This window comes from Lichenostomus cassidix, chromosome 5 (assembly GCF_008360975.1).
Source record: "Lichenostomus cassidix isolate B80296 chromosome 5, HeHo_3.0, whole genome shotgun sequence".
In the NCBI taxonomy this organism is placed as follows: Eukaryota; Metazoa; Chordata; class Aves; order Passeriformes; family Meliphagidae; genus Lichenostomus; species Lichenostomus cassidix.
This window is the reverse complement of record NC_139486.1, coordinates 11,327,385-11,344,025: the sequence shown is the minus strand read 5'-3', so window position 1 is coordinate 11,344,025 and position 16,641 is coordinate 11,327,385. Positions and strand designations below refer to the sequence as shown.

General features: G+C 40.1%; 1 protein-coding gene across 5 annotated transcripts in view; it reads right to left on the bottom strand.

Moving 5' to 3' along the window:
* The window catches only part of BEGAIN (brain enriched guanylate kinase associated), a 157,610-nt gene that overhangs the window by 73,874 nt on the left and 67,095 nt on the right, over positions 1 to 16,641 (bottom strand). The gene's annotated exons all lie outside the window — the stretch shown is intronic.

The window sequence follows — 16,641 nt, the reverse complement described above, 5'->3', positions numbered from 1 at the left end:
GAGGCAGGCAAATTAGCAATGAGAACTGTTGCCCAACATTAGCATCAAGCAATGCTGGTAAGATTCAAAACAGTCTGTGCAGTCCTTAGTGAAGCAAATCCTCACTGAAGTCAAAGGTGGTTTTTCCTGAGTAAACTCTGAGTAAGGACTACAATATTTGGCCATGCAGAATACCTCATACAGTATTGCTTTATTCCTTTGCAATATCAGAAATGCAACATAACATGCCTGGAAGGACAAACTCAGTAAAAAAATCAATTTTCCCTCATGCAAGCATATCCATATTTATGAACCAGAATCTTTGCATAAACTTTTCCTGTGGTCAGTGATCACTACACATGCAGAAAATCCTATCCTCCAGCATTCACCATCAATTACCAGTGGGTACTGCAAAGTGGGGACCTTCTGGACCATGAGCACATCTTTACGTACAGAGAGCAGCAGAGAATCTCAGTGTTTATGGGAAAGGATAATCTTGATGAGGCTCTTGCCACTGCTCTCAGTCTGCCCCAGGTTGGCTTTACACCAAGAACTACTGGCAGCAAGATGATGGTCTCTGAGACACTCTGAGGAAAAGCCTTAAGTGAATTCCAGTATGTTACTTTAGTTATACCAAGTTGCTCCCAAAGAAAGAACATTTTAGTATCTTTTAACTTCTTCCTTACTGGAGTTGGATTAAGTATGTGAAGACACCCAGGAAAGACATAAAAAAATGTGAAGGCCCAAGTGTTAAGTGTTGCCATCACATGAATTTACAGTAATATCAACTTTGAAATCCAACCGGGGGTGAGAATAAATCCCTGCAATCTAACACCTTGGTACTGTTGGCTCTTCAGTGAATTGTCAGTATTACTTTGGATTATGCATTTTTCACAGCTTTTTTGATGTTCCCAAACTGAAGATATAATCAATAGGTGTGTACATATTTAATACACTCAGTTCTGTGGTACTTCACTGTCCATTTTATTTCTCAAATATGGATATTAGGAAAACAGTCAGTTGTAGGAACAGAGTTGTGGAAATGGTCTTGGCTCTCCATTTTGTAGTTGTGTGCTTTTAGATGCAAAATTGTAAATTGCTCCTCAAAATCATTGGGAAATTTTAATTTTGGAAAAAAAGCCAACTGAACAAAACAGACAATTTAACTGCAGGATTTTCCAGAATGAGCAGAGGTATTTCAAGCCAATACATTTTGCTCATTTCTCTGCACTTCACTGAGAAACCCTCCATAGGAGTATTCTGATGAAATAAAACTTGAAAATCCTGAGATGAGTTAAATGAAAACATTAGGCTTTTCCAGCCTACAAAATTGATTAAATTTGGGCTCTTGGTGCAAAGAAGCCATTTGAGCAAGGAGAAATCCCTGCTGCCTTCAGATCCATCACAAGTTCTCCTCCATGTAGTCTTAATCTCATCTATCTCATACCTTTTACTGATATATAGCAAATGGCATTGCTATAGGTAATCTTGACAAAATATTTTAAGTCTGTGAGGTTGTGAGATGTTTTGACAGAGATGGGAGTGGTGTAAATTCCACTTTAGCTGTTTGTTCAGTGTTTTTCCTGACATCTTTTTTGTACTAAGTCCCATGTAATTGCTCCATAAATGAGCTAATATAGAGGAAAGCTCTCTGCTCTAAATGTGGTGGATCTTTCAAAAGCTCCCCAAAGGGATTTAATAACATCCTGTCTCACATAATCAGTGTCAGCTGCAGTCAGTCTAATCCTATTCTCATATGCAAGGTCGAAAAATAATTAGTAATGGTAAGATTTATTTGCCTGATATTAAACCACAAAAACTAATTTGTCAGCCCCTGCAGTTTACATGGGATATTGTTTTAGCACTGGCAAATAAGAAATCAGAAAAACAGACAAACATTTTTGTCTAAAGCAACTGCAAATTTTAAAGGAAACCAAATGGGAAAAGCTCCCTGTTTTGTTATTGTGTTGTTTCCTTTCTGAAACAGCATTTGTAAGAAGTTTGTAACTATTGCAAATAAGAAACTAGCCTATTAAAAAAACCCCAAAACTTGTATAGTCAGTCCAGATAACTAGTATTTTACTACAGGAAAAATGTCAGCCCCAAAAACCTGATGGTAAAGTTTTTCAGATTATCAAATTTTAAAACTACTTTGTATTATGCCAAGGCATAATAAAGCAACTAATATTCCTCTCCTTTCTCCAGAGCTTCCCTTATACTTCACTGATGTGATTGAGACAGACTCCAGTGTCAAGTGAGGTTGGAATTTGGACACATTGTTGTAATAGTCTGTGTTTCCTCATCTTGTCCTGGAATATGAAGCATGTTACTTTAAATATTGTCACAGAGGACGCTTACAGACCTATTGCAAATTAAAAAAAAAAAAAAGGGGCATGGGTTTTAAGATTCAGATTTTATTTTCTCATTATTCTGCTCTGATTTTTTTGGTGATAAACTGATTTCCCCAAGTGGAGTCTGTTTGGCTCGTGGTGGCAACTGTTGTGTGATCTCTCAGCACATGAGCCTTTCATTGTATTTTCTCTCCCCTCCCTGTCCAGTTGAGAAGGGAGGTAGCAGAGCAGCTTTTCTGGGCACCTGGTGTCCAGCCAGGGTCAACCCACAACAGGAGAATACACATGTGTTTCACAAGTGTCAAGTACAAATCTGAAGGGTTTTTCTGAAATAATGCATTTTTCAGAGGTTAGAGAACTTTGTGGTTGCTCCACTTGAGAGTGGAAGACTTAGTGAGTAGATTTAAGCAGTCTTTAAGCAAAAGTCACTCCAGATCTTACACCTGTTAAAGGATTTTCTGTAAAGTCAGAAGTGACGTATCCTGGTCTGATTTTAGCTTAAAGTCAGTGATTTTTCCAACCTGAAGGAGATATGAAAGTCACCCTTAAAGTGGGTTGTGCTATTATGATTTCTGTACTTGCCCAATTTAGCCCTATTTTACCCTGCTACGAACAACTTAAGCACAAGAACTGCTATTTTTGCTCCTATTAACACCATAAAGCTATTTTAAGGGCATGCTTTTATAAATACTAATAACCTGAGATGAAACCTTGACAGAGCAAGCTGCAAGAACCACAGGGACACCTTGGAACACACTGTCACGACTCTACCTCTACATCCCGTCCTCACTGAGGAGGCACGTGGCACTGATGCTGATTTAGCATCACAGACCTGCAAGATGCTGTCAGCTGTGCTTTCCTTCTACCTACTTTCCTACCAGTCATGCCGGTGTAGGTAACTGGCTGTCATCTCCATGGAACAAAGGCTGGAGCTAATAAAAATGTCAAACAATCCATTTTCTGTGAGGGGGTGGTAGTTCTATTCCTGGAGTTACCAGAACTATCCATGACCATAGCATTAAACAGTGTAAAGCTGCTGCAGGGACTGCAACAATATATATTAATGAATATTTTAAATATAACTCCCTAGTTGAGACACAGGGTCCCGTGGAACCATGCATCCCAGCAGCTGGGGTAATCTGCTGGGATGGACCAACAGGTCTGCAGTGCAGACACTAATGCTAGGTGTGTGTGAAAATATAAGGAGGCTGGGAATGTCCAGAAAGTAGAAAAGGGAGGAAGATGAGGACACCTATAATCAGTGAAGTTAATATCTATCTTATGACAGTATAGAACTAGAGAGATGCTGCTCTGGTAGCTCACTTGAACACATTTTAGGAGAGGATGCTTCCCTGCAAAAGGCCTGCTGCATTCCATACCTCTCAGTAACTTTCTCACCAGGCACAAATCCCCACTTTTTTTACTCATCCCATTTCTTCTCTTCTTTTGCCTCATTCTTCTAACAAGCTCCTACCATGGCTTCTCTTTAGCTCCAACTTTGTCCATCCGTTCAATCCCCAACCAAGATGTTTCTTGCCTGGCCACTGGCTCCTCTTGGTTCATCACCCCCTGCACCTGGTGAGAGACCACATCCATGTGCCTTCTTGGGAAGCCAGACAGGACAAAAAACTTCACCTGCCTAAAGAGTTAGGGAGGAAGTATTAGTCTTGAAACTCTAGGATCAAGAACACTTATTGGAGTTGAACCTGTGTGAGATCTGGTTTAGAAACTAATGCTTGTGAAGTGCACAACTTTAAAAGTTGATAAAAATCATAGAAACATAGAATGGTTTTGGTTGGTAGGGACCTTAAAGATCACCTAGTTTCAACTCCCCTGCCATGGTCTGGGACAACTTCCACCAGACAGGGCTGCTCAAAGGCCCATCCAACCTGGCCTTGAGCAATTCCAGGGATGAGGCACCCACAACTTCTTTGCACAACCTGTGCCTCACCATCCTCACAGCAAAGAATTTTTTCCTAATACTTAATCTAAGTTTATGCTTTTTCAATTTAAGCCGTTCTTCCTTGTTCTATCACTACAAGTCCTTCTTGAATGTCCCTCTCCAGCTCTCCTGTAAGCCCCGTTAGGCCCTGGAAGTGCCCCAAGTCCTCCTCAGGGCTGCTGTCAATCCATTCTGTGTCCAGCCTGTATTTGTGTTTGGGATTGCCCTCACCCATGTGCAGGATCTTGCTCCTGGCCTTGTACTTCATGAGGTTTGCTCAGGCCCATCTCCCACCTCTGAAGCCTGTGCAGGTCCCTCTGGAAGGCATCCCTTCCCTCAAATGTTCCAACTCCACCACACAGCTTGGTGTTGTCAGCAAGCTTGCTGAGGGTGCACTGAATCCCACTGCCCATGCTGATGGCAAAGGTATAAAATAGTATTTTCTTCATTCCTCACAGAGGCATTTAAGCTGGCCCCCTGTTAAAGCCAAATTACTGGCTGAAGGGTCTGGAATTCCTTTTCAGGAAGGACATGTGATCCCTCTTCAGGCTCTGTTGATGGCACTGGCATCACACTGGTGGGACAACGATGGATTGAGGTTCCTCTCCCTTCACAACTTTAGTTTAAAGCCCTTTTCACCAACTTTGCAAGCCTACGCTAATTATAAAACAAATACTTGACACTCTGGAAAGCTCCTTGGAATATTTCAGGACCCAGATGAAAAGCAGGCTGGTTGAGGTCTTCTTAATGAAAAAGTAATCGACTACTTTTTTTTTTGCTGTGAATGAACCCCCATTTTTTTCCCTTAGTTATATTTTCAGAAATGTCTGAGGCATTCCAACATAAAAATGGGGCATACAACATTTCAATTGATACAGTCAAAATTTTGCAAAGCATGAAGGAATCTGTCAGTGCAAAATTTTGGGTGGCCTCAGTGATCAGTAATGCTGCTACCTATTTATCCACCTATATTTACCAAACCATGTGGGTGGCCTTTTGTGAAGTAAATGTGTATGAATATGCATACACATATGTGTATGTATATGTATGTGCATACTTTAAATCCACTACTCTCAGGAAATATATGAGGAAAATAGTACATAAAGGCTTTAAACTGCTATGCTTAGGCTATAAATACGTGAATGAATAATTACCACTCTATTAGACGGGTTGACAGAGCAGTTGTGGTAGAATTGGAGCTATTTGCAATGTTTGATTTTGCTTGTTGACGCCTTTAAATAATTGTGTTGCCAAAACACAAATTATATTTCATTCAGACACAAGGCAGTCAGTTCAGTAGAAGTGTACGAACAAAATATAGGGATTTATGACTAATGAATTAATGAACTTTCTGTTCTCAAAATGCTGTGATGACTTACTGTCTGTAGGATAACATAAGCTAATCAGTTTTCCTTAAATTTCTAATAATTAACAACAGGTTTAAGTTCTCAAAAGTATCTGCAGAAACAGACCACATTTTTCCAACTTTTGCTTTATTGCATTAATTGGGAACTCTAGTTTGTATATGAATATCTAGTGGGTTATTGCAACAAATTCCAAGATTGTGAAGCTTTGTATGCCTGGTGATCACTTCTCTTGGTATCACTGTGGCATTTTATTGTGGCTATATGACTTCACATTTTGTCAGTCTTTGAATGCATGAAATATACTAACTGATCTGAAATTTAATAGCTGTCTGAGTATGATTTTACTGATTATTAGATTTGCAGGAGAAAAAGAGAAACAGGTGCAGAAACACTCGCTCCTGCAACTGCACAAAAATATGATAGGAATTAGTCATTCAGTATCTGCATAGAAATAATCATAAATTGTTAATAATATTTCATTTTGAGTCTCCTGCTTGAGAAACTGATCATCTGCATATTGTGAAAAACACTAGCTAGCTTTACTGTCCTCCAACTCATAAAACATTGCTTTAGAATGAAAACAGTGACTCTTTAAAGGGTTAGAGATCATCCTTGCAATACAATTCAATGACAGCTGATAGTTTGTATACTGCTTAAATGCATTTTGTTATTTCCAGTGGGAAGCAATAGCCATAAATGCATTGTATAGGTGCCAAAATATGCCTGTTGTTTCTGGACATTTCCCATTGGAACTATACCTGCTGGTGTGATTTTTGTGTCTCCTGAAGGGTCAGCACCAGCAGTGGCTCTCCAATGCTGTCAATGATGATACACAACAGCTTCTCCGAGGCATTTATTTTTATGATGAGATTTTGCATAATGGCAGAAAACAGTTTTCAAGAGGAATGATTTTCCACATGCAAAAAAACAAATATCAGATTGACCTAAGGGCTGTTCCTTCCTCCATTTCCATTGGGTTCTTTTCTTCAACTAGCTGAATAAGTGTTGTTTCTAATGTAATTAGGCCATCATGAATTATTTCCCCCCTACTTTTTCTCTGTCACAAATGCTTTGTTCCAGTGTCCCAGCAGGAGACCCTTTTTTTTTTTTTCACCCTTTTTAAATGGTTTTACTTCAGGCAATCTTTACAACACTCCAGCTGCCCTCTCTGAGTGCACTTAGAGCTTTGTTTCAATGTTGAGAACATTAGGGGGAAGCTGTCAGTAAGTACCAGGTTGAGAAGACTCCTTTGTCTACACATGAATTTTTATCAATCTTAAGGAGTTGAATTTGGAAAGATATTTTGGTTTCCTAGTTTGGAATATTAAGATGCTTAAGGTATCAGCTGCATAAATTAGTAACATATTAAAAGCTACCTTCTAAATCCTTTATTGCCAGTGTAATTTTCCCTTTCTCCCATTTTCAAGTCTTCCTTGGAGCCTCTAAGTTTGGGAGCTTTAGATAATCACTGACTCATTTTGTCATCTAGGAATGCACTATGTAAGAGGTCTTTTCTAAATATATGGATGTATTTACTGCATACATCAACTGTGCTTGTATTTATATTTCCTACCTTTTCCAAAATCTGCTGTGATGATTTTAAGTAGGGGGATGTGAATGTGTGAATAAAATCATACTGAATATAGAGTAGGATTATCTTTACTGAGAATAGCAGCTGTTTTGTGCAAAGACTGGTCTGTGCTTTCACAGTTCCAGCAATCCATGCCTGCTGCCTTGAGAGAATCTAATAACTACAAGTCATCCCTTTAAAATTGCACACGTTTTACATGGTAAATAGAATAAGGCTAACAGTTAAGACTGTTTAACATCCTCTTTTAACCACAAAGACTCATCCTAAGTTATACCTGGTGGTTCAGTAATTTCCTGAAATTCAAAAAACTGCATTTAGTCACTGAATGCAGTGCTAAAAGGCTTTTAGGCTAAAGATCTGTTTTCTAAGTGACTCCAGTAAACTATGGTGTGAGGTGTTTCAGCAAGAGATGGAATGCTGGCATGCTGGGGAAAGTGCAATGACGTCTCTGGGAACATGATGCAGAATCTCAGTCACCCTTTCTCCAGAGAGGGATTCAGTTGGGAAAAGATCTTAGAAAAGGGTTTTCTGAGACTTGAGGCATCTTTGAAAACAAACTCAAAGATAAAATTTGTCTAGATCAGTCCAAAACAAGAAAAACTGAGTGGGGACATGGCTGATAATGTAAACATAACAGGGAAGGGAAAAAATTATTTCCTCTAAAGAAAAGTGATGGCTTAAGAAGAAACTGATCATGATTACATTTTCTACTGGAAATTAGATTTCTAATGACAGAACATGATTCTGAAACCGCCTTTCAATAAGAGTAGCAGACAGAGAACCACCTAGAAGATGGAGTATCTGGTTGCCTGTAAATGCAGATCACTTTCCTCAAATGTCCAGGTTCTTAAATGTCTTTTTTCCTAAACTGATTTTTCATAAAAAGGCTATTGTGAATAAATATTTTCTAACAATGGATCTCAGCCCTTCAAAATATCACTCCCTTCAGTAATTGGTACTTGTGGGAGAACAGATCCAGGCACCATATCAATACTGCCAATGACTGGAGTCAGAAATGGAAGAAATGTCATTGAAAAAACTATTCCTACCTTTCAGAACCTGATGCAGCTAATGAATTTGTCATTTGATCTCTGCTAGCAGTGCATTTATCAGTTCAACACTTTTATGTGTTCACAATACGAATGCTCTGTTACAGAGCAGTTGAATTTACAATTGAGAATACTATGATTACAGAGATAATATCTGGAGAAACATTCCCAGGAGATGCTTCCAGGCAGCTTAAAATCAATAGACATGATGAGTAGTTTACATCTCCTCAGATTTTGCTCCTGGTTTGACTATTACAACCCTTATCTTTTACCCCTGAAGAGCATGGGTACTTTCACTGTGGATAGATTTCTGTGTTCCTTTTGCTGAGAAAATTAAGCAGTGAGTGATCTGCTTGAGAAATCTGCTCACTGGAGAATTGGTAAATATGCATGTAAACAACTGCCCAAGAGTATAATCTGAGCTATTTTTGTGTTACAGTTTGGTAGGTTAGAAGAAGGAATTAATTAAAACGAGAGACTAGACTTCAGAAATTGTTTTTCTGTCTCCTCAGAAACCCAGTCGAGGCTTCTTCTGCTTGCCACCACAGACTTAGATTATTTTTGCTAAATTCTGATTTTATTGAAGAATTTATTCAGCGCTGACTGTACTTCTGGTGAAATAATTCAGTGAAATTGCCTGGGCTAGCTGGTATGAAGTTTATCCCTTGTATATCTGTGCAGGTTGTCTCAGTCCACCTTGCACTCTGTGGGGCTATTTAAATTGATTCTTTCTAGTTTTATGTGCCTTCCATTATAAAGAACAGATTTTCTGTTGTCTTAGGGTACACTACATTCATTTTGCAAGCACTTCTCTATGCCAGGCACTGTTCTATTGGACTCTTGGGTATGTCAAATAAACAATATGTCTCCCCATATAGAGACAATCAGCTCACTTTTCTGTTCCTTGACTTGCTCTCCTACCCTTTTCCTTCTTCTCCATTTAAAGCATGAGTTTATTGAGAGAGAGGAAATCTCAGGATCTTGGGAGAAAAAAACACAGTATAATGAATACTTATCCCAGGATGGGACCTCAAGTGTAAAGAGAAAAACTGAAAGGAAGATCCTGGTGGGGTCACTTGAGTGGAGGATCTTTTGAGAAATCAAGCAAAAGACCAAAACAAAAGCATCTGAGAGATGTCAGCCTTAAGATGTATTAAAAACATCCCAAATAACTCTCAGATCTGTTCAGAGTTATATTTCAGAATGGCTAATGGGAAGATTTCAACATTATTTCATTATCCTGCATACCAATTTAAACCAGACAAATATCAATGAAACATCTGAATCCAGAATAATGCAGGAAACACAGCTGACTCAGAAGCAAAGATGCAGAATTTCACTACCCCGTGGATGAGTGCTGTCAAGGGAGATGGCAAGGCTGTGGAGAAGTAGGTGTGGTGCTCCTGCCTGTGCCAGAAGAAGGGGCCATGACCACTGCTTCTTGCAAGAAGGATGAGCAAGAGTTTTCAGTCTGCTCAGAACATCCTTTCCTTTGGCAGTGGCAGGTCTCTGGCAGAGGGAAAGCAGGCACATGCCCCAGCAACTTTGTCTATGTCTAAAGCTGGTTCTGCAAATCTCATTCCATTTATTTCAGGGCTTGAAACATATATTATACCTGGCATAAAACCCATCCTATGCTTTGAAAGTGCTTTGGGGAAGAAAAACAAGCTGCAAAACAAAATTTCCAGGTGTGAGCAATCAGAGCACAATTAAATCTATTACGAATGGAATGAATTATCTCCTTAAAAAAATAAAATCTTAGCTGTTGTGGAACATGTCTCATTTAGCAATTAGAAGATGTATATGTTCAGGTGAGTCTTATTACTACCTGGCTAACTCCTGTCATGTGCTTCTTCAAACCTCTTGCCAGAACAGGCTGAGTGGCAGAAAACAGACTCAGTTTTCATCCAGATGTACACCAGTGAGTCACGGGCATGAGACTGCTTTATTCAATGTAGATAATATCTAACTAGGATAACAGAAAGCCAATGGATACAGTTAAAACTCGAGAAACTGAAATGCAGAGCCTTTAATGGTGACAATCTGATCCCATGGAATACACCTCTCAAAGGGAGGGCATCGAGCACTAAGGGTGGAACAGGCTCAGAAGCAATACTTGGCTGAAGTGCAGGTCCAGTTTTCAAGGCAGGAATACAGAAAAATTATTGTCTCTAACAAGTCCCACAGACACACAGAATTTGGGATCCTGGATTGCTCTGGGAGGTTGTGCTGACACTGATTTGCCTGAGGCCAAGTGGCCAAGTGGCCAAGCTCCCCAGCACTACTGAGATTCCTCTGCAGGGCAAGAAGTACAGGTCCATGGTAGAGCTTGACCATGATGCTTCAAATCCCCCTAACCCAGAGGGATGGGCAGTACAGAGTCAGCACAGAGCTCAGCAGCTGTGATCTCGTACTTTAAAAACTCAGTGGTAGTGGTATATATCTCACACTTCCAGTGATTTGAGCAGGGAACACTGTTTTACTTCAAATTGAAGACCTCAGTCTTGTTTCTACGTTTTCTCAGGATGTGCCATTGCTAGGTGGCTATCAGCACAGATTTCCATGCCTTCCACTGAGACCTGGCACTGGATAACCAGGAATACAGAGTCATGAAGCCAGCAAGAAAGAAAGCAAAAAAAAACCAAACAAAATGAAAATCAGTTCTTTATTGCTCCCTTACTATAGTGTATTTCTCTCTTCAGCTGCTTAAGGACTCAGGGTTCCTTTCTCAGGAGGTCTGAAAGTCCCTCCTGGCCCCAGGGATCAGTTCTAAAAGCAGTGCCATACCTGTATTTTGTGCCCAGAATATGATTTGGCTCAGGCAACAGAAAGAGCAAGCATGTGTACTTTAGGTGCAGTACAGTAATGCTAACTAGGCTGTGCAAACAATTTAAATTTGGACTTGGACATTCCTTTGGACTTGGATTCCAAGTGCAACTGATGGTTAATGGGGCCTGAGGTTTGCAACAGTTTTAACCTTTTATGGTATGAGCACGGAAACCAGAAGGTCTGATCTGATATCTGCTCCCCTCAAACAAGAAAACACAACATGTACAGGAAGCCAGGAAAGCAGAATTCCAGTCTGATAGTAGAGCTGAGACACAGGAAATCTGATACTTCTGCAGGCCTTACTGGTCATAAGCACTTTGAGTCAAATAGCCAGCTCAGTCAAAGGATAACACTCTAATACCTCCCCAATGGATACTGAAACTCTGGGCCAGTCCTCAAGGAGTTGGAAGACTATCATCATGTGGTTCATACAGCCAAATCTTTTAGGGCTGCAGATGGCAAGTGAGCCTGTAAATAGCAGATTGTACTTGCTTCACTCTCATGTAATTTTGGAGTCTCTAACTCTCCCCCAGTCCCTGCTAAAAGGTATCATCATCTCCTTTGCCAGAAATGTGCTACTGCTTAGAAGCTGAGTAATGAGGTTTGTCTCTTTGCAAAATAACAGCTTCAGCATCCTGCCAGCTCCAGACCAGAGCTGCAGCCTCTTGGCTCCTACAAGTGTAGAAGTTATTGGATTAAAGCAGGGTAGATTAAAGGATTGCCTCTTGCTTGACTTTTGAATTGGGGAAAGCATCAAGCCTGATAAACAGACACCACAGCCGAGCTAATGCAAATGCCAGGAGTTGGGTAGCACTCAATGATGAGGCAAGCAATCCTCCCCAACCCCCATCTGCTGGGTGGTATTTGCAGAAGCTGGTGACTGCTTAATAATGTTATAGTCTGCAAAGGACCCCTGGGAATGTGAGATGAGAGAGGAAGTGTTTGTGGGAGAAAAAAGCACTAAATAAAGATAGCTCATGTGAGAAAACAGCAAGTCCTAAATTATCAAGATAGTTTATTCAGAACAGTTTGTGTTTTCTTTTTGATCTGACATGTTCTACCTTGCTTTATAGAAAGAGAATTTTGGGAGCTGAAGGGCTACCTCCTGTCAGTTCCACTGGTCTTGCTTGTACATTGCTCATTCCTAACATCCCTTTGATTTGCTCTGCATAATGAGAACTGAGAGTATAGAATTAAGACATTTAACTTTCTCAGGTCCTTATATTCTGCATTTGTGCAGAACAAGATCCCAGAAAGGACTGGAATTTCTCTGCTGCCTGAGCAGTGGTTATTCTGCAGGAAGGCTGACAACCTTGACCATCAGCAGAGCCTGCTGTAACTCACTGCTAACCACTCCACTTCTGCAACTGGAGAACGTCTGAGCTCTTGGTGTTAGAATTCATGGATTGTTTACAATGTAATTTTTTCTATTCATTTGTCTCTGAGCATAGATAAAAAGTGTGTTTTGTTACTTATTTCAGCAGCTTCTTGTCACTTTCTCTCAATCCATTGTCTTTTGGAAAAGAAACTGCATTCCTCCATTTCTACTGGAAGGCTTAGGCTTGATCCCGGCAGCTGCATTTTGCTTTTAGATGAGCAATCTTCTTGAATACTTACAGGAATATCCAGTCATAGCTTGTTCTAACAGAATCTTTCTTTTCTCCTTTGCAAAGTGTATTTTGGCATCATCTCTGAACTTCCTACTGGCAACTACCTCTTTGCTGAGGAGTGACATCCTTTCACGGTCTAATGCCCAGTATCTTGTTCCTGTCTTGTTTACATGTAATCTGCTTTTAACAGCTCCAGACATCTTGGCAGGAGGGCCAAAGCACACTCACTAGCTGTATTTCTTGGCCTTTTTCTGATAAGACTCAGACTTTTTCTGTTCCCTATGGACCCTCGGACAAGTATGGAAGGGGAATTCAAAATCCTATTCTTTTTCTGCCTTGCTGTGTTCCAGGGCAACAGGAATGGCAGTTCCTGCACTCTGGGGAATGCAGACAAACTAAACTGTTTGGATAGCAAGAGGGTGGAAGGCTATGGGGGCAGCAGTGTCCTATGCCTGCATTATTGGCTGACATCTGGGAGAACTCCATAGGAGTCTGGAAATAAAACTCCACAATTTCTCTTCCATGGGCTTTGTCTGAAAGGCATGTTTTGATACTTTACTATTGGTTTTTGCCCTGGTGAAGTTAATATTGAAGAGCCAATGGGAATTTGGGGTTGAGTTTCTGCTTTGATTTCATGTGAGCTCTCTGGCCAAACCTGTGGCCAAAGTGAGTATTTAATATTTGTATCTCATGATATGGCAGGATTTTATGCTCTTAGGTGATTGCTTGCTAATAGATTATGTATTTATAACCTGGCAGAGTCATGAGCTGCTACCCTCTGACTCCTGAAGACTAATCCAGGCAGATGATCATCTCTATCACCTCATTAATCAGACCTGAGTTAGCAAAAAACCCTCACATATTAGAAAGTTCTGACAGTTGGCCCCTTTTGATCATTCTTCTCTCTCAACATATTTCAGAACCCCTGCAACCAACCCATTTGTCTTGGACAATTAGACCAAGATAAGGCTACAGAAATGGGAAACTGAGGAAGAAAAAACATAAGGTTAGCTAGTGATGTGTTCAGCTAGCTGTGCACTTTTCTGGTTTTTAGCATGAGTTATAAAGAGTTCGTGCATCACGTATCAGTAGTAAATGTGGGAATAGGTCACTAAAACAAATGTGGGTTTTATGCACCTTGTGGAAAGCTGTGTGACCATTTCATCCTTTGCTAGATACTTCATTAAGTGTTATGGAAAATAAAATAAACAAATAATTTCCATTTGTCAGGGTTTCATGTCCAGGTGTGAAAAGGCCTTTCATTTCAGTCAAGTCTTACTTTGTGATTAACTCCCATGGGTAGTGTAAAAGTATTTATAGATTTTTCTATCTTCACCTTAGTGATGTTCAGTCACAAGTTTTTTCCAATTCTGCACTTTTGTAGAGGACAGTAAGTCGCTGAAAGCATTCTTAGCAAGTTGATGTTGATCTGCATACAATTAACAATACATTCCATTTCCATTTCCCACTTTCAAATGAAGTTGAATGATGGTAGTACAAGTCTGAAAAAGGATTTAAAATAAGCTGAGGTCTCTCTAGACTTCTGTGAATATGAAGTTCATTCTTTTACGGTAGGGAGCAATTTTTTGCCTGTATCCCAACACTTTTCTGTTCATTTGGACCTGACAAGGTAAATGAGTAATAAAAGTGAAAAAGGAAAGGTGCAAAGCAAATGCAGTTGTATGGATTTATTGAGCCCAGCTGATGGTGTTGAAATTATTTTTTCTTATTTTTATAGTCATTCATTTTGTTCAGACCTGCTAGTGTATGTCAAACACAACATAAATGAATAAAGAATCAAACCTTTCTTATTCATAAACGAATAAAGAAATAAGCCTTATATGTCAATGAAAACTATGTACTCTAAAATTAGTGTGTCTACTGCAGCACAGAATAATAAATAGAGAACAATTTGTTCCCTTTTATGTAAATTGAATTTAAATATCAATAAGAATTATAGCAGCTTTTACTTAAAATGGACAGTCCCACTAATTTAGAAGATGAAAAAAACATAGGTAGCCTCAGGAAAGACAAATAAGGAGCTGGCAGGTGAACCACCCCAAATTGTGGGGAGGTGGAACAGAGTCCAGATGTTTTGCTTGGGGTGTGCTCTCAGCAGCACACAGAGCAAGCAAATCCACAGGCTGTGATGGTAGCAATAAGCCATGGGAGGGAATTTCTGGAAGGCTTTGACTCACAGGTTACCTGGTCCAGATGGGCCATGGAGAATGACCCCAAGGAAGGGAAACACTCCCAGCACTGATCCCCTCTAGCATTTGCTGGGGATGTCTGAAAAGTTAATGAGAGATACCACTAGGATTTCAAAAGGCTGCAGAAGGAGGTGCCTGACAGAGCTCCTGAGCAAGCTATTGGCAGCCTGTGCTGCTCCAGATGAACTGGCATGGGGAAAGGTCAGAGGAATACCTATTTGGTGAGCCTGGACTGAAGCAGAAAGGTTAAGGGGTAGGAGACAGGAACACAGAGAGAGAAATAAAGTACACACTCCTTTCTCCAACAATTTGCTAGGTCCTCGTACCTCTTTGGATATCACAGCTGAGATGCTTCTTGCCTGGGGCAGTTGTATCCTCACCTTTCATTTACACCCTGGGAAAGGAGCAGTGAGTGAGCTCTGCCAGTCATTCCACCTCTCCTAAAGCAGAGACTTCTCCCCTTGATGAGCCTGACACAGTCAGTAAAACCCCAGGTCACTTGCAGAGAAACTTCGGGATGAACCCTCAACTCACGTGACTGACATTATTCTACAACCCTCAGTAACTTGTACCAGGTAAGCTTTTGGCTAGTGGTATTTCACACTGTCTTTAAGGATTGTGTTACAAATCCAGGTTTTTCTCCTTCTTCCATTTATTTAGTGTGACTGGAAGAACTGAGAAAAATCTGTGATAGAGATATTTTAAGTATCTGCAGTCTTGGAACAATGACTCCACAGTGAAGCATCACTGGTGTGAAACACTCCAGTATGCTAATTTAGATGTAAATCTGTGTTAGAACTTGGGTGCTCAAGGTTAGGGGGATATGCAGAACCTTGGGCAAAATCTGTAGGTTTGAAGTGGAAGTATTGGTGGCAGACTGAAAATACTTCTCTCGTGGTACATGCCAGACATGAAGGTTTTAACTAAGAAATGTACTTTGGACCTTTTATTTTTCCACTTTATGTGCTTTTTTTACTCTACTTGGAAACTATACTTGTGTCACAATGTTGGCGAGGAAACCTCTGTATTTAACAAGATTGATGCAGTGTTGCTGATTCTCTCCTGTGGCCCTGAAGCACTTTGGGTGTTTGCAAATGCCAAATGAGGCACATGAAACACTTTCAGATATATGCTGTAGTGAACAGGCTGCAAACACCATCTTTGGGCCAAATTGGCACTGCCATGTCAGCCAGTGAATGAGTACATTGCTGCTGTTAGAAACAAACACAGTACAGTGTGTTCACCTATTTTTCAACCATAGGAGTATCTTGTATTCACTGAGGGACAGATTATGGCCACCCCTGTATAATAATTTATAGCCAAAATATAAATTTCTGCTTTAAGCCGAGTATGCCTATTCATCTGCTTCACAAATGAGATACACAGTCACAAGAAAGTATTTGCAGAATACAAGAGGGGTGCCTAATTTTTCCAATCTCTACCATCTTTGATATTTCAGAAACAAAGCAAGGAAGGCAAATATTTGGTTCCCAAATTAGGAGCACCTCCTGACCTGTTGTTTTACAGAAATGAGGCACAGGAATGAATATGTAATGGATACTCAGTAGTGAATTACTTGGGTACTGCTCTCAGTGCTTATTGCCTTAATCTCTCTCTTTTTTATTGTTCAGGAGTAAAGAATCACCATGCTTGAAGGTAAATCAGATCAGCCTTTTATGGTGTAGTGTGAATAGACTGTGGGCTATACATTTT